This window comes from Arvicanthis niloticus, chromosome 10 (genome assembly GCF_011762505.2).
Source record: "Arvicanthis niloticus isolate mArvNil1 chromosome 10, mArvNil1.pat.X, whole genome shotgun sequence".
Taxonomy (NCBI): Eukaryota; Metazoa; Chordata; class Mammalia; order Rodentia; family Muridae; genus Arvicanthis; species Arvicanthis niloticus.
The window spans coordinates 33,156,377-33,176,408 of NC_047667.1; positions in this window are offsets into that span (position 1 = coordinate 33,156,377).

Here is a 20,032-nt window from a genome sequence, read left to right on the forward strand (position 1 = left end):
AATACTTTCCCACACCCTACAGCCTGCATGCCTCCCAGAAGATCCACAATAACCAGGGACACAGGAGGCCTGCTCTAACCAGAGACACAGGAGTCCTATCCTAAGCAGAGACAACACTGCCTGACTTCATTGAGACTGGCTCTAACCCAGATCACATAACTCTGCATGCCTCCAAGAAGGCTGGCTCCAATCAGAGACTTAAAGGTCAGTTAACACCAGAGATAAACAGATGGTAAAAGGCAAGTGCAAGATCATAAGAGACAGAACCCAATGCAATCAGAACCATCAGAACCAAGGGTCTCCCACCACAGGAAGCCCTTGACACTCTGACTGGCCTGAAATACAAGATAATGACTTAAAATCTCATCTGATGAAGATGATAGAGGATTTTAAGAAGGATATAAATAACTCCTTTAAAGAAATACAGGATAACACAAGCAAACCGGTAGAAGCAGAAACAAATCCCTTAAAGAAATACAGCAAAAATACAATCTAGTAAATGAAGGAATTGAACAAAACAGTTCAAGACCTAAAAATGCAAATAGAAACAATAAAGGAAATACAAATGGAGACAACCCTGAGGATGGACAACTTAGGAAAGAAATCAGGAGCTACAAATGCAAGCATCAGCAACAGAATATAAGAGAGAGAAGAGAGAATCTCAGATGTAGAGGTACCATAAAAATATTGAGACATCAGACAAAGAAAATACAAAGTGTAAAAAGCTCCTAACCGCCCCCCCCTCAAATATCCAGGAAATGTAGGACACGATGAAAATCAAACCTAAGAATAATAGGAATAGAGGAGGCTGAAGAATCTCAGCTCCAAAGGCCAGAAAACAACAAAATCACAGAAAATGTCCCTAACCTAAAGAACAAGATGATCATAAATGTATAAGAAGCCTACAGAACACCAAATAGATTGGACCAGAAAAGAAAGTCTTCCCATTACATAATAATCAAAACACTAAATTCACAGAACAAAGAAAGAATATTAAAAGCTGTTAGAGAAAAAGGGCAAGTAACATATAAATGCAGACCTATGAGAATTATACCAGACTTCTCACCAGAGACTATAAAATCCAGATGATCCTGGACAGATGTCATACAGACCTTAAGACAACACAAGTGTCAGCCCAGGCTGCTATACCCATCAAAACTCTCAAACACCATAAGTTAAAAAAAAAAAGATATTCCATGACAACCCCAAATTTAAACAGTCTTTCTACTAATGCAACACTATAGAGAACAATGGAAGGAAGTCTCTAACAAGCTAACAGACTGGACACATAAACAGCATCCAGTATTTGGCTGAATATAAAAAACAAACATCAGTGACAAAGACAGCCCCTATCTCAGAGTAAAAGGCTGGAAAAAAAATCTTCTCATGCAAGTAGTCCCAAGAAACAAGCTGGACTTACCATTCTAATATTTATCCAATAGTTATAGAATTTCATCGAAAACTTATCAAATGAGATGGCAAAGGACACTTCATATTCACCAAAGGAAAAATCTACCAGGAGAAAGTCTCAATCCTTAACATCTATGACCCAAATTCAAGGGCACACACTCTTGTAAAGGAAACTTTACTAATGCACAAAACACACATTGGACCTAACACAATAATAGTGGGAGATTTTGAAGCACCACTCTCACCAATAGACAAGGAGCTGAAACAGAAACTAAACAGAGATACAGTGAAACTAACATAAGTTATGAACCAGATAAATTTAGCAAATATCTACAAAATATTTCACCCCAAAGAAGAGAATATACCTTCCTCTTAGTAGTTCATAGAACCTTCTTCAAAACTGAGCATATAATCAGTCACAAAACAAGTCTGAACAGATACAAGAAGATTGCAATAATCTGTTGCAATCTACCAGATCACCACCACAGACTAAAGCTAGACTTCAATAACACCAAAAAGAAGAGAAAGCTCACATACTTATGAAAAGTGAACAACTCTCTCTTCAATGATAACTTGGTCAGAGAAGAAATAAAGAAAGAAACAAAACAAAAACAAAAAAAAAAAACAAAACAAAAACCAAACAAACAAAATGCCAGGAAGTAGTAGTACACTACTTTAATCCCAGCACTTGGGAAGCAGAGGCAGGCTAATTTCTGAATTCAAGACCAGCCTGGTCTGCTGAGTGAGTTCCAGGAGAGCCAGGGCTATACAGAGAAACCCTGTCTTAAAAAACAAACAAACAAAAACAAAACAAAACAAAACAAAAAAACCCAAAACAAAACAAAGAAATAAAAGCCTTCAAAGACTTAAATGAAAATGAAGATATATTTTACCCCAAATTATGTGACACAATGAAAGTTATTTTAAGTTGGAAATTCATAGCACTAATCACTTTCATAAAGAAATTGGAGATATCCCATACAAGGAAGATAACAGCACACCTGAAAGCTCTAGAACAGAAAGAAGCAAACAAACACAAGAGGAGAAGACAGCAGGAAATAATCAAACTCAGGGCTTAAGTCAACCAGTTAGAAACAAAGAAAATGATAAAAAGAATCAACAAAAACAAGAGTTTGTTCTTTGAGAAAAACAACAACATAGATAAACCAAAATAACTAAAAAGCACAGAGACAGTATCCAAAATAACAAAATCAGAAATGAAAAGGGAGATATAATAACAGAAACTGAGGAAATTCAAAATATCATCAGAACCAACTACAAAAGCCTATACTCAACAAAACTGTAAAATCTACATGAAATGGATTATTTTCTAGACAGATAGAACATACCAAAGTTTAAAAAGATCAGATAAACCATCTATACAGTCAAATAATACCTATGTAAATAAAAATAGTCATTAAAATCCTACCACAAGAAAGAAAGAAAGAAAGAAAGAAAGAAAGAAAGAAAGAAAGAAAGAAAGAAAGAAAGGAAGGAAGGAAGAAAGAGGAAGAAAGAAAGAAAGAAAGAAAGAAAGAAAGAAAGAAAGAAAGAAAGAAAGAAAGAAAGAGAGAAAGAAAGAAAGAAAGAAAGAAAGGAAGGAAGGGGAAGAAAGAAAGAAAGAAAGAAAGAAAGAAAGAAAGAAAGAAAGAAAGAAAGAAGAAAGGCAAGCCCAGGGCCAGTTGGTTTTAGTGCAGAATTCTAACAAACCTTCAAAGAAAAGCTAATTCTAATACTTCTCAAACTATTCCACAAAATAGAAAGAAAGAAAGAAAAAAAAAAAAAAAAACCACTACCTAACTCACATTATGAAGCCACAGTTACTCTAATACCTAAATCACACAAAGTCCCAACAAAGGAAGAAACTTCAGACAAATCTTGCTCGTGAATATTAATACAATAATATTCAATAAAATTCTCAAAAATCGAATCCAAGAATATTTCACATTGATCAAGATGCAGGGATGGTTCAATATACAACAGTCCATCAATATAATCTGCTATATAAAAAATTCAAAGAAAAATATTGCATGATCATATCATGAGATGCTGATAAAAACTTTCACAAAATCCAACACTCCATCATGTTAAAAGTCTTGGAAAGATCAGGAATTCAAGGCACATACCTAAACATAATAAAAATCAATATACAGCAAAGCAGCAACCAATATCCAAGTACATGAAGAGAAGTTTGTTGAAATCCTACTAAAATCAGGGGCAAGACAAGACTTCCTACTCTCTCCCTGTCTAGTCAAATAGTACTTGAAGTTCTAACTAGAATGTTTAGAAGAACAAAAGGAGATCAAGGGGGTACACATTGGAAAGGAAAAAGTCAGGTATTACTATTTTTGGATGACATGATAGTGTACATAATTGATCCCCCAAATTCTAGCAAACAACTTTTATAGCTGATAAACAAGTTCAGCAAAGTGGCTGGATATAAAACTAACTAAAAAAAAATCAGTAGCCTTCCTTTATATAAAAAATAAACAGGCTGAGAAAGAAAAATAAAAAGATAATACCCTTCACAAATAATCACAAATAATAAAAAATATCTTGGTGTAATTCTAACAAAGCATGTTAAAGATATGTATGACAAGACAATGACTTCAAATCTCTGAAGAATGAATTCTCAACTTCATATGGACAAACAAAACAAACAAACAAACAAAAAACCCAAGATAGTGAAACAACTAACAACAGTTAAAGACCTTCTACAGGAAGTACTATTCCTAACCTCAAGCTGAACTATTGAGCAATAGTAATAAAAATTGTGTGATATTGGTACAGAAATAGACAGGTTGATTATTTGAATAGAATTGAAGACTCTGAAGTAAACCCACACACATGTGGATCTTTGATTTTTTGACAATGAAGCCAAAACCAACCAGTGGAAAAAAACAAAGCATCTACAACAAATGGTGCAGATCTAACTGGTGTTCTGCATATAGAAGAATGCAAATTAATCCATACTTATCTTCTTGAACAAAGCTCTAATCCAAGTAGTTCAAGAACTTCCATAAAACCAGACACACTGAAGCTAATAGAAGAGAAAGCGGGAAATAGCTGCAAACACATTGTCACAGTAGAAAATTTCCTGAACAAACCACCAATGGCTCTGGCTCTAAGATAAACAATTGACAAATGGAACCTCATTAAACTGAAAAGTTTCTGTAAAGCAAAGGACACTTTTAATTGGACAAAATGGCAACCCACATATGGGGAAAAGATCTTCACTATCCTATATCTGATAGGGGGATAATATACAAAATCTACAAAGAACTAAATAAGTTATACTCCAAACAACAAAATAATCCAATTAAAAAATAAAGTATACACCTAAACAGAGAATTCCCAACAGAATATTCTTAAATGGCTGAGAAGGACCTAAAGATATGTTCAACATCCTTAGTCATCAGGGAAATGCAAATCAAAATGACCCTGAGATTCCACCTTATAATCAATTAGAATTACTAAGACTAAAATCTCAAGCAACAGTACATGTTGTTACAGAAGTGGAGAAAGAGGAACACGGCTCCATTGCTGGTGGGATAGCAATCTGGTACCATCACTCTGGAAATCAATCTCGTAGTTCTTCAGTAACCCAAAAAATGCTCCACCATATCACAAGGACATGTGCTCCAATATGTTCATAGCAACTTTATTTGTAGTAACCGGAAACTGGAAATGATCCAAATGTCACTCAACCAAAGAATGGATGCAGAAATATGGTTCATCTATACATTGAGATACTATTTAGCTATTAAAAATGAGGACATCATGAATTTTGCAGACAAGTGATTGGAACTAGAAAATATCATTCTGTGTGAAGTAATCCAGACCCAACCAGACACACATGATATATGCTCACTGATAAGTGAATATTAGCCCAGAAGTTCAGAATACCCAAGATACACCTCACAGACTGGAGGAAGCTTAACAAGAAGGAAGGTCCAAATATGTGTACGTGAAACTCACTTAGAAACAGGAACAAAATAATCACAGGAGGTAGAGGGATGGAGGAACCTGGGTTGCAGAGGGGAGAAGGCAGTCAAATTTTCTGATCCAAAATTGTTCCTGGTTAAAAGAACTTCAGGAAAAAAATATGGAGAAGAGACTGAAGGAAATATGGTTCAATGACATGTCCAACTTGGGATCCATCTCATGAGGGGACAGGGTCACCAAGGCCTGACACTATTACTGATGGTATGATGTTCTTACACACAAAAGCCTGGTATTGCTGTTCTCTGAGAGACTCTACCACCAGGTGACGGAGACAAACACAGACACGAACACCCAACCATTGGACTGAAGTTGAGGACCCCTATGGTTGAATTAGAGGAAGGATTGAAGAAGTTGAAAGGGAGGGGGACCCTACTGGAAGAGCAGCAGCCTCAACTAACCAGGAGGAGCTCCCAGAGACAAACAGGAGCATACAGGGGCTTGTCTGAGGTCCCTGGCACACATATAACATAGGTTTGACTCATCTGGCTTCAGTGGGAGAAGGTTTGCTTAATCCTTGAGAGATTTGAAGCCCAAGGGAAGGGAGAGGCCTGGTAGAGGCAGAGCACTCTCTGGAAGACAAGGGGAAGAAGGAATGGAATGAGGAACTGTGGGAGGCAGGATTGGGAGTGTGGGCAATGACTGGAATATAAATCAAATCAAATAAGAAATACTAGCCTTCCAGCTGGGATATAGATTCGAGTCACCTCTATGCATCTTGTCAAAAATAAGAACCAAGTTAAAAAAAAATTCGTGAAATATTGGCAACACACATCACAGGCTTACTGAGGCAAACCATGCACCATCTCTCAGCACCTACAAAAAGAATCACACATAGTAATGCTATTATATGAAATTTCAGAACTTTATATATATGACAGGATAAATTTCTATTAACTCAAATCATCAGTTTATGGTAGTTTAGTATGGAAATTTTAGAAGACTGTTAGGTAGAAATACTGAGGGCTTTTTTCAGGCAGCTGCTAAAAATCTGGTATTATCTTTTATTCAGTGACAGATAACTAATGCAGAATGTGAGATCAGAAAGTATGATGCAATTGTAGCAAGTGCCCAAGAGAGGGATGTGGGTTGGAAATAGGCATTGAGCAGCGGCTGCTAGGACTTAAAAAGATAAGTGTTAATGAAAGTCAAAATGCCTTGAACAGACCATTAGACGAATTTGGCACTTTGAAGAGGCAGCCAGTAAGAACTTTCCAAATGGGGAGAAAACTTTCTTCGAAAATGAAAGAAAAGAAATTTCTTTTATGTCATGGCATAAAACATAGACTCTTGCAATAATGGAGAAAACAGAAAATGTAACCAATGAACTATGCAATGTAGCTGACATGTCATTCCAGAGTACCGAACAGGCTTACTTCATTCTTGGAATTCATATGAAAGTAATCCTTTCTAGCCTTTATATCATTAGCCTTCAGAGCTTGCAATATTGCATTGTCTTCTGCAGAGTCATGCATCACAACAGTGCAATAGAATAACCAAAACAAACAAAAAACAAGCAAACAAACAGAAAACCATTCAAAACATTAAGACCCTCCAACAGAAAAAGAAATCAAGGTAATTACACCTGATAAAATGCTACTGTTGGAATAGTCCAACGGAAAGTGCTGTATGTTATCCTTTAGAAACATACATGTGTCTTGTTAATTAAATACCCATTTTGCCATATTTCAGTTAGGCTTAGTTGTTTCAAATACACTTGGTGATGTGACATGAAATCTGTTAAGTATTTATAAACAAAAACTGATTAACTGATTAGGAATCCCAGAATGCTGCAAGATTTTATGATCAGCTATGCACAGCTGCTTCTTCACCTCAACAAGAAAAGACTCAAGAGTGTTGAAATGCCAAGAAGCAAATGCTGTATTTCTTCCAGGTCAACTGGAAGAGTGTTTTCAACAAACAAGAACTCCCAGATACCAGAAAATATGGAATTTCCTAGAAGCAGAATTTGACTAAATTCTTACCCATTGAGGGATTCCTTCTAAACAAATTATATCACTCTGGTTATCAATAAGTATATACATAGTATCCTTTTTATACTTACAAATATAATTAAATATGTGTATGTGTTTACATATATACATGGAAATATAAGCATTTGAGATATGTATATAACTTTGAAAAGCAACATGAGAGCTATAATAGTCGTTATAAATTTGTCTTTATGTTTTTGAGTTATTCATAATGGAAAAAATTGTCAATTTCCCTTCCATCAGAAATCAGTTATGATTTTCTAGAAAATTTTAGGCAAAATTAGTTCTTATTTGACATCTGTATTTCAGAACTACCTTCACATGAGAATAAAAGTGATACTTATATTAGAAACAAACACTGTAAATGTAAGTGTGAACCAGTTTTCCTGATGACTGATATGTTATCAGACCTTTATTAAATCGAAGAGTATGATGTTACAAGTCGACTTTCAAATTTGAAAATAGGATATTTCTATCCAGTTTTTAACATCTCCATTTTTTCCTTCATACTTGAGAATTATGTTAATGCATATTTAAGAAATGAAAACATAACAAAAAATAACAAAATAAATGTATATGTACACAGACATAGAATGCATAGCTACACCTTATATAGGTATCACATACATAATACATAAATTAAATATCCATTGTGCATGTGATACCCATCTGGGCATAATTTACATAACTGTGTTAATTATGAAGTTATTTAAATGACTCAGTTTCAGTTAAAAATAAATTATTACTGCATTTCAGAATTTGTAATGTTTGTGAATTTTTTATTGAATATTTTATTTATTTCCATTTCAGATGTTATCCCCTTTCTCCATTCCCTACCCCACAGAAACCCCCTGTCTAATCCCCCTTCTCATGCTTCTATGAAGGTATACCCTCACCTACCCACCCACTCCCACCTCCTCACCTTCCAATTCCCCCACACAGGGGTATCCAGCCTCCACACGACCAAGGACCTCCTTTCCCATATGCCCTACAAGGCCATCCTCCACTATATATACAGCTGGAGCCATGAGCCCCTTCCTATTTGCTCCTAGGCTGGTGGTTTAAACCATGGGAGCTCTGGTTGGTTGATATTGTTGCTATTCCCATGGGGCCACGAGCCACTTCAGCTCCTTCAGTCTTCTTTCTAACTCCATGCTTAGCTGCAAGCATCTGGTTCTGTATATGTCAGGCCAGGAGACAGCTATATCATACTTCTGTGAGCATGCACTTTCTGTCAACCACAACAGTATTTGCCTTTGGTGACTGCACATGGGATGGATACTCAGATGGGACAGACTCTGGACCATCCCTCCTTCAGTTTCTGTTCCAAACTTTGTTTCCATATTTGCTTCTGTGAGTATTTTGTTACTCCTTCTAAGTAGGACAGAAGGATTCATACTTTGGTATTCCTTCTTCATGAACTTCATGTGGTCTGTGAGTTGTATCTTGGGTATTGCGAGCTTTGGAGTTGATATCCACATATCATTGAGTGCATACCATGTGTGCTCCTTTGTGATTAGGTTACCTCACTCAGGATGATATTTTCTAGTTCCATCCATTTGTCTAAGAATTTCATTGATTCATTGTTTTTAATAGCTGATTAACACTCCATTGTGTAAATGTAACATATTTTTTGTATCCATTCCTCTGCTGAAGGACATCTGGGTTCTTTCTAGGTTCTGGTTATTATAAATAAGGCTGCTATGAACACAGTGGAACATGTGTCCTTGTTATATGTTGGAACATCTTTGGGTATATGCCCAGGAGTGGTATAGCTTGGTTTTCAGGTAATATTATGTCTAATTTTCTGTGGAACTGCCAAACTCATTTTCAGAGTGGCTGTATCAGCTTGCAATCCCACCAACAATGGAGGAGTGTTTCTCTTTATTAACATCCGTGACAGCATCTACTATCACCTGAGGTTTTGATCTTAGCCATTCTGACTGGTGTGAGGTGGGATCTCAGGGTTCTTTTGATTTGCATTTCCCTAAGGACTAAGGATATTGAACATTTCTTTAGGTGCTTCTCGGCCATTCAATTTTCCTCAGTTGAGAATTCTTTGTTTAACTTTATACCCCATTTTTTAATAGGGTTATTTGTTTCTCTGGAGTCTTATTTTTTGAGTTCTTTGTATGTATTGGATATTAGCCCTCTATCAGATGTAGGATTGTTAAAGATCTTTTCCCAATCTGTTGGTTGCTGTTTTGTCCTATTGATAGTAGCCTTTGCTTTACAGAAGCTTTGCAATTTTTAAGGTCTCATTTGTTGCCATTTCATAAGCCATTGGTGTTCTGTTCAGGAATTTTTTCCTTTTCCCAGGGATTCAAGGCTCTTCCCCACTTTCTCTTCTATTAGTTTCAGTGTATCTGGTTTTATGCGGAAGTCCTTGATTCACTTGGACTTGAACTTTGTACTAGGACTTAAGAATGGATCGATTTGTATTCTTCAGACCTCCAGACCTCCAGTTGGACCAGCACCATTTGTTGAAAATGCTGTCCTTTTTCTACTGGACAGTTTTAGCTCCTTTCTCAAAGATCAAGTAACCATAGGTGTGTGGGTTCCTTTTTGGTTCTTCACTTCTATTATATAGGTCTTCCTGCCTGTCTCTTTAGCAATACATGCAGTTTTATCACCATTGCTCTGTAGTACACCTTTAGATCAGGGATGGTGATTTCCCCAGTTCTTTTATTGTTGAGAATAGTTTTCACTATCCTGGGTTTTTTGTTATTCTAAATGAATTTTCAAATTGCTCTTTCTAAGTCTATGAAGAATTGAGTTGGAATTTCAATTTCACTACCTCTAGTTCATTACTCTTAATCACAATATACAACAGTATAATTTAAGAATCTAATTGTCTAAAGCATGGAATATGCCTTAACTGTCATAACCCTTGTGTCATATATCAGTAATGACCTACGCTTTGACATTTATTTGGTAACTCTTAGAAAACAGATAATATAATAGGAATCAAACCCTAAAAGGGCACACATGTAAATGCATCTCATGACACACTAATTAGTTAATAGTAGACTAGTTATCAACCTCAGAATTTCATAAAGTGTATGTTTTCAAATGTGCATGTATTCAACTAAGTAAATGATCACTAAATTTAGAGTTTTAATCTTAATCTTAGTCCTGATCAATTGCCTTTGCTCACAGTCTGCTTTGACATTAAATATGGGTGAAAAATGTTTTCTTTTCTTGCCTTATCTAATCCTCTCATTTTCCAGGTCTTATTTAGATGTCTTCCAATTGAACTTTTTTTATGACTCTGGTTATCAGAATTATCACATAACCCTGAGGTTATGAAGTTACATGTCCAAGTTATAGCAACTGTCTAATGCAAACAGTTTGACTGGCTGTACTTCTTGCTAGTACAGTGGTTATAATTTCAGTAGGGGGATTCCCACATCCCTTAAATGAACAGTCTGGCTATCTGTATTCCTGGTTGGTTAACTTTCTCTAAAGTCAGGTTGGGAATAATCACAGTAAATTTTCAGGTTTACTATGTCTCACGATAATTAGAAAAATACCTGACTTTTATTTTCTTGTTTATTTAAAAAAAATTGTTTAGAAACTGCTAAAATGAAAAGGTTATTTGGACAAGAGAAGAGAGTTATAGTGTGATTCTCTGAGGACACACTCCTTTCAGGACCAGTGTGATCTCAGGTCCTCTTGGAGGGAAGTAGGCTCTCTTAAACTCACAGGAACTTCTTTACCGTCACCTTCTCATTAAACAGTTGTAATATAAACTTAGCAATCTTATCAGTCTTTCATATATTAACCTTAATGTGAAATGAACACTCAAACAACAACTGAGTATTGCCATTCGATTTTAATGAAATGTGTGAGAATGATGTTCTTTCTCTTACATACTGTTTTCTCAGAAGTAAATCTTTCATGAGAAATCCCAGCTGGAGACATCATCCTAAAATTGACTGATGAAAGAGAGCACAAGTAAAAGTTGTATATCTTGCAACACTGAAATCTAGAGTTTCTCCATCTGTAAAGATTTTCTGTCTTCCTGTCTTCTTTAATGAATGGAAGACATAAAATGTGTCTCATATTTAAAAATTATCAATAAGATGTAGTGAGTTATGATGATAACCCTCAGGCATATATATTAATATAGTTTAATATTTATTAATATATAAAATATTATATATTATAACATATATAGTACAATAAAATATTCAAGTATATATTATTGAAAACAGATTCTTCTCCAATACAATATATTCTAAGCTGTTTCCCCTCTCTCCACTCCACCTATCACCCTCCACCTCCCCTATACACCAGAGCTATTCCTTCAAGTGGGTGTTTACTCTTCTGAAAAGAGCGTGCCTCCAAGGGAGGCCAGGCAAACAGGACAAAACAAGATACAATAAGACAAGGCAATAGCCCTCATATTTAGGCTGTACAAGGCAACTGAGTAAGAAGAAGAGTCTCAAGATTAGGCAGAAAAAGATTAGTCACTCCTTGTGAGAAAAACTCACTGGTAGTCCTGTGGCAGGGACAAAATCGCAAGGACTGGAGACAGGGACCTGGGCGGGCTTCCCACAATGTAGCTGGAGGGTTCCACGTTCATGCAGGTGCCGTGGGCAGGCAGTTCCAAAGGCTGGGAACCTGGCAGCAGGCCCAGGAGACACGTGGAGTCCAGGAGTTTCCCAAAGCTTTTATTGTTCATAGCTTGGTGAATGGATATAGATGGTTTGCGCCCCCCTCCCCCAAAAGCCAGGGGAGCTTGGCTTTTATAGGGAGGGGGAAGAGAAGAGGGAATAACTTAATTAGCTACACCCCCGGCCTTTAGATAACTCATTAATATTTTAATCTCTGGAGGTGGAGACCTGTTAATCACGCCCTCCACCTGTGCCCTACTTGACTGAAGGGTGCAGGTTGAATGGAGATTAGACCTCTTGTCAGGATCCTGGGTTCTGGGGGTGTGGCCGAACACCCACAACCCAAGAACCAGGATACCCTTCCATGGCCCTACATCCCACTCTCTTTTCTTTCATAAAAGGAGGGGCAACTCTGTGTCATCTGTAGTCTGCAAGGTGCAAGTTAATGAGAGATGTGGACCGCATGGAGTAGTCTGAAATCCAGGCACATGGGGAGATACATGCTGTCCCTAACAGGCAATGTCCTGTTGGGTCCGCAGCTACCTCAAACCCAGCACTTTACGGGGAGACCAAACCATCTCTTCATGGTCCAACATCTCACTCTCTTTTAGTGAAAATTTTGGATGACGGAGTCATAAGAAAACACTGTACCATTCCATGGCCCGACAACTCCTACTGTTAGGAGTCCCACAAAAACACAAAGCTAACAGCCATAACATACATGAAGAGGACATGGTGCAGACCCATACAGGCCCTGTGCTTTTAACTTCTGTTTCTGTGATGTGAGCCCTGCTTAGTTGATTTGGTTAGCCAGGTTCTCCAGGCCCATCCCTTTGACTCCTACCGTCTTTGGGATCCAATGGAAACCTCCTATTTCACCCTCTGTCTGCATAATTAACCCAAAATTTGGTTCAACTGGTTTCTGAATCTTAGCTTTTTTGACAGTAGTGAGAAAATCTCAAATTTATTTTAATTTGCATTTTTTAATTATTAAAAAATAATGTACATATTGAGATATTTCTTAATCATTTGTACTTTATCTGAGGAGAATTTTCTATTTTATTTCATTGCAGATGTTTTTTAATTTGAAAGTTTTATCCTTCCTCTTTTGTGTTGAAATTTTTATATATTCCATGTATATATTTTCAGTTATTTTTGTATAGCTGACAAAGATTTTCTTTCACTCTGTGAGAGTCCTCTTTAATCAATTGATGGTTTTTTTAGCTGTTAGCTCAGTTTTATGAGCTCCTATTAGTAAACTGTCTGCATTAAATCTTGGAGGATCTTATTCAGAAGTCCTTTTCTAGATTTATATACTGTAGCCTACTGCATAGGTTTCTAATACTAATGTCAGCATTTCAGGTTTCATATTAAAGTTTTTTGATCTATTTGAAATTGATCTTTATGCAGGAAGATAAGGGGAGTTTATTTTCATTTTTCTATATCTAGTTTTTCTCCCATTATTTGTTAAATATGTTGTATTTTCTTTGGAGTGTTTTTTGTCAAATATCAGGTGGCATTAGCTACTTGTACTTCTCTTTGAGAACTCTCTTGCTTTACAGTTCTGTTTGTGTGCAAGAAATATACAGATTTATTGTTGTAGTCTTATAATATATCTTGGGATTTGGGATAGTAGTTTCTTCATTACTTATCTTTTAGCATAGAATTGTTTGCCTATATGGGGTCTTTTGGGATTCCATGTAAATTCTACACATTTTTTTGTTTGTTTGTTTGTTTCTGTGAAGAACGTGCAAAGATTTTGACAGTGATTGTATTTTACTGGTAAATGTGACTTTGTAAATATGATCAAGTAAAAGACCTTGAGATTTTTCTGGCTTATCTATGTAGGAAACCAAGAAAACATGACAATCAAAGAATTAGGAAGACAGAGACAAAACAAATGCAAATGACATCTTGAATTCTCGAGCATATATTTACAAATTTTGGACATTGGGAAAATAAATGGTCATTGATAAAGTTCATTGATAAAATTCCATGCCATTGAGTTAGAAAAGACCCCTGCAAAAATTTCATGATATTTTATGTAACTTTATAATTTCATGAGGGTCATGTTCATAGCTGACCTAAATTTTGTGCATCCCATGGGACCACCATTAGAACTGCCTGTTAAATACTGAAATAAATGAGAGGAAAAGTTTTTCCTTAAAATTTAATGTAGAAAGGCAGTACAGCTAACACACTGACTGACCGAAATATAAAATTAAAATGAGTTGTATTACTCAAAATAACTAAATAACTAAATATATTAATAATAGTTTCTATAGTAATAATCAAAATCTAATGCAACTCAACCCTCAGTTTTATTTTCTTTATGTCTCAATAGTCATTCATAGGAATTTTCAATTAGTTTAACTTCTTCTTTTGAAGTAAGCTTTGTAATGTCTCAAATACTTTCCTAGAACCTTCAGTTGCTCTGTCATCTGGGTTTTCTACTTATGCCTAGGTAATGGAAGAGTGACTTCAAATACTTTCAGTCTTCTGATTCCAGCTCTTCTCTGGCATCTCTCTTGTTTTTGTTTGTTTGTTTTGCTTTTCTTTTCGACTGAACTCAAAGGAATTACTTATAGATCCTCTTTTACAACCTGACTTCACAGGAACATTTTAGAAGTAGTCTCCTAGTCTTTTTTCTCTTTGTAATTCACACTACCTTTCCAGATGCTAAGAACAATCTCTAGATGTACTTCCCATGCAGTCTACAAATGTAGCTGCCACTCCTCATTAACGAAGCTTCTTTTTACAACAAATAGTAGTCATCTCAGAAAATCACAAATAGGCACAGAGCAGTCCAAGTTAAGTGGATTCATCTACATTATACCTTTTGCATCTATGGTCAAGAAACATTCCTGAGTCAGTAGAAAGTTTCTTAGAGCCAAAATACTAAAAGATACCTTGTGAAATAGTCCCTGTGAAAAATGACTGCATAAACTAAACTAAACTAAACAATGGAAATATCAATATAGATGCTAATGCAAAAGTAGAAGTTTTTAGAGTTGCAATGTGTCACACCCCTAGAAAAAGAACTGCAAATATCTGATGACTACTGAGAATGAGTCCCTTAATCATTTATCCAATACAAAATTACTACTTCTGAATCCATATACATATACACAATAACAATGGACTCAGAAGATTGTTGGTCTTTCTTTCTTTCTTTCTCTCGTTCTTTCTTTCTTTTTTTCTCTGTCTCACACACATACACACGTGTATGTGTGTACTACATATACATATATATTTAAAACAATATAAAAGTTGTTATTGACTTGAGATTAAGGACAACAGAAGGAGTTAGAGGGAGGGGACTTAGAAGAGACTAAAGGGAGAAAAAGGAAGGAGTAAAATCATGAAATTATATTTTGATTAAATGTATAAACATTAATATAAATATAAGATGAATTTCTGACCAGAGATATGATAAATAGATCTAATATCTATCATATCTCTACCTCTCTATGCAAACTCTTAGCTAGATTATCAGATTGTTTTGTATTTCCTGATATTTTTATTCTCATAATTTGCCAAAAATGAAAGGAAGATTTAAAATTAAGAAAGACATAATTGCAATCTTTTTCATAAAATACACAGATTTCTTTTTAGAATGAAAAGAAATGTCCTGACTTTGATTTTATAAAACTCAATAAAATTTCACTTAAAATTTTAAGTTAATAACATTGTAAATGATGTATAAAATATCTTCATATCAGGATACTTATATATGTTAAGCAAAAATATCCTAGTACACCCTGTTATTTATGGAGTTCATAGTGGTAAAAGAAATAATTTATTTATAGAAGAACTTTGGATTAATATTAATGTCATAGTTATCTTTTTTAATGACTCTGGTTGTCACGAAGAGATTTACTGAAGTGAGAAAGCATTGAAATATATAATTACCAAGCCTGCTGGAGGACAGCAGTACTACACAATGAAATTAATAGAATCAAATTGTGTCATTTAGACCCTTAAAGTCATGTGGTCTTCTAATTTGTATGCATGAAAAGTAAAATGAATAATAGCTATGATGCTAATATTGATAATACACTTACTTTAAAATATAGCAACATGCATGAAAAAAATCTAAGGATTTAATTCTTCAATTAGTCACCTACTAGTATAGGTAGGTATATTTTTGTAATTTAATATGTATATATACAAGTTTACTTGCACATGTATATGGCTATATAAATACACACACATACACATACATACATACACACACATACACACACATACACACACATATACTTATATTTGATAATTTTCAACATTCTAAAAAAAAGAGAGAGAGAAACAGTTGAGTTTTTGTACTTAACAATAGACATGTAAAAGTAGAAAGGCCTTAAACCAGCACAAAGTTCTGCAGACAAATAAAAAAGTCTTCTCCAAGGAAGACCACAATAATGATCTAATACCAAATGGACAGTCCTGAAAACATGCATACAAGTTACATTACACAGACTAAGCATGTAGGATTTAGAAATGTATTTTCATATAATACCAGTGCATAAAAATATAATGCAATACCAGTGAATAAATGAAAGAGGCTGTGAATTTGAAAGAAGCATGGAAAGGTATATGAGGGAGGCTGGAGCGAGGGAAAGAAAGAGAGAGACTGTCATTATATTATAATCCCACTCAAAAGGGGAAACACACAAAGTGCATGCTGAGGGGAGGCTGACATAGCCTCTCCTGAGAAGCTCTGCCAAAGCCTGACATGATCACGGGCTTCCCAATGGAGGAGTTAGAGAGAAGACTGAAAGAGCTGAAGGCATTTATGGCCACAGGCGGAGAGCAACAATACTGACCAGAGCTCCTGGGGTTTAAACAACCAGCCTGGGAGCAAATAGGGAGGGACTCATGGCTCTAGCTCCATCTGCCCACTTAGACAATCTCAAAGTTGTTGCTCTGAGCATGTACTTGCTGGGGGAGGAACTTCGGAAGTATGTGTGGCTTTGTCCCCTTGTCTGGTTCCTAAGTGACTTAAAGGTGATTTTATATTAGAAACTGGATATGCAGAAATTTAGCCAAGTAGGGCAGCTTCCCAAAGCAGTAATTATGAGAATGTCCTCGCTGAAGGAAAGGAATGCCAGGAGAAACTTCTGTCTCCTATTTCTTTGATATTTTGTATTCAAATCTTTCTAAAGGCCACTGTGGCTGTGACTGAGACAGAGACCCAGAGAACACTATGAGAGCTACATGGACTGAACTGTGCTGTACTGTACTATACTGAGTAGCTCATCCTCTTCCCTTATGTCACCCCTGTTTCTGGGAGAAGTTTTTTAAATGACTCCAGACAAGGAGCTAGATGGACCTTAATCTCCTCTCTTGCTGAATACCTGAAGTCTTCTCTCTCTTGTGCTCTCTCCCTTCCTCTTTTAGTTCTCCTTCCCTCCCTCCCTCTATTTTATGCTTTTTTGAATCTGAAATAAATTTCTTTAAAACATACCCTCTGTCTTCCATAAATTTTATGTTTCAAATTCTTTTCAGAATAGCCAGAAGGAACTCTCCTGGCTTAGGGCTTACTTTGGTGGTCATTGCATGTCCAAGAACCTAGATCTCTGAGAAAGCATCATTGTAAAAGACATTCCAATATTCTCACATCAAGAGCAACAGCATCTAAAATATGTAGTCTAGTGATTTCTCCACACCAAGCTCAGAAGATCCTAGTACATGCAGAGATAGAGTTCCTATAATTAGAAAAGTAAGAACTGGGCTCATTAACTTACATTTTATTGATGTAGTAGCATATTTTGCACTACAATTAAACTCAAATATCACTACTTCACTTAACATTTTTCTTCAAGCAGGATATTTAAATTTCTATTAATGATATAATAAAAAAGACAATTGCTTTTATGTTTAATAAAGTATTATCTATAATATTTTATTTATACACTGTTATCCTTTCCATTTTAAGCTACAAGATATAAAATAATTCTAACTCTCATTAGTATTCCTGAGATAGTCTTTTAGATAAAAATCCTAGGGACTATGGAGTAAGCCATCAAATCATGAATACCAAGTAGATTCAGAGAATAGTTTCTTAAGACCAGGTCAGCAGTAAAATACATGATTAGCCTCATGTTCTTTTAGGAAAGTTTGTTGGCACTTTCTAAGGAAAACTACACATTGTTCATCTTTTACAGGATGTTTTATTGTTTTGGCAGCAACTAATCATAATACGATCAGAAGTTGTATCTAATTTCTTTTTCTAACAGGCTAGATAGGCTCCCCTAGAGGTGAATCAACCTCTCAGTGACTCAGTGTTCAAGTATATGATCTTCTGGCATAGTTGGTTTCATTATTGACTAATCAGATATCACAAAGCATGCAACATGAGAATGAAGGGACTTTATTAAGCACGAAAAAAATCTCAATTATCATTTATATAAAGATGACACATAGACATGTGCTTTCTCTCATCATGTTCATCAGACCTCTTCATTTCTCTCTTCTGTTCTTCCTTTTCTTTCCACTTCATTTCTGATTTTTTTCCTTTCTATTTTTCTGTTTCTTATTCTAATCTATCCTTTTCTTTGATGAAGAGACCATTTATAAAACATATACAGTTAACTTTCCAAGGCTGCTTTTTTCCAGGATATATGTGCGGCACTTTAGTGCATGTTTACATACACGAAGGTACAGATGTATGTGCCAGTGAGAGGATACATGTGAGCATGGAAGTGCAGAGGTGTCAAACTTTGGGAGTAGAGTAGGCTGCCTGTTATGAAAGCCTCAAGAATTCTCCTGTTGGTGCTTCCTCAACTCTGGAATTATCTGTATACCCTTTAATGACTCGACTTTTTATGCAGGTTTGGGGAATCATATTCAGACCCATGTACCTTCTAAGTAAGCCATTTGCTAATGAAACTATCTTCCCAGTCATCAGAACAACTGGTTTTAGATTACTCAGTAATTGCAAACAAATGACATAAAACTAATGCACTCAGCATATATTTGCATGTTTGTAGTACTTTCCCATGACCAATCGCTATTTCCATACACAACTTATGACATGGACTTGGTCTTTTCCTTATTGTAAAAAAAAAAAAACAAAAAACAAACAAAACAATAAAACAAAACAAAATTTCAAAGTAGCTTACACTATGAGATGTCCTTGTACTTGACCACCCATTGATATATATATATATATATATATATATATATATATATATATATATATCTTTTATGCTTAGTGTATTTACAGGAAAAACATTAACTTTTAACTTAAAAAAAATCTTGTGTCTGGAACATTGGTTAGCAAGGACAGAAAGGAGACCTTATATGTGTTTCTTGAGTGATGTAATGAATATCTATCTATAATACACCAGGAAAACTGGTAGAACCTGGATATAAAACAATGAGAAGGGCTAACAATGTTTTTCCTCAATAGCCTTATCTTCACTTACAAACAAATAAAGAGGAAATTACAGGTTATAATGGTGAAAAATACAAATATAAACAATGTAGATTTTGTGTCTCCTAGTGACTGTCCTGCTCATGGAGTGTAAGCAGGGGTACTTACTGCCTGAAGACAGTGTCTATCCCCTAAGTAATATTCCCAAGCAATTTGTAAATGTACCAGGTATTCATTTCTAAGGGCCTCATATGCATCATTCTAACTCCTAATGAACTAAGTGTGGTCTCAATTCCAGACAATGATGAACTGGTATTGGGTTATCTTAGCAGGTGCCATTTAGATGTATATATCCTTTGCCTTTTACTAAAACTTGTTTCTTACTTCAGCACCCTGAAGACAGATGGTATGGCAGCACTGGACTGCTTATCCATGTTGTTTCATTAAAATGGTCATTTTTATTAATATATACTATTAATTTATCTGTTTAATTGACTTCACAAGGATTCGAGGATCACCCTGGCTTCCTGTCTTAGAGATTGTAACCTCAAGTTCAGTTCCACTTTTACAATTTGGAAGGCAAAGGAAGCAAAGAGATTGTAAGAGGATATCTAGTGGATGAAAGTAGTTAT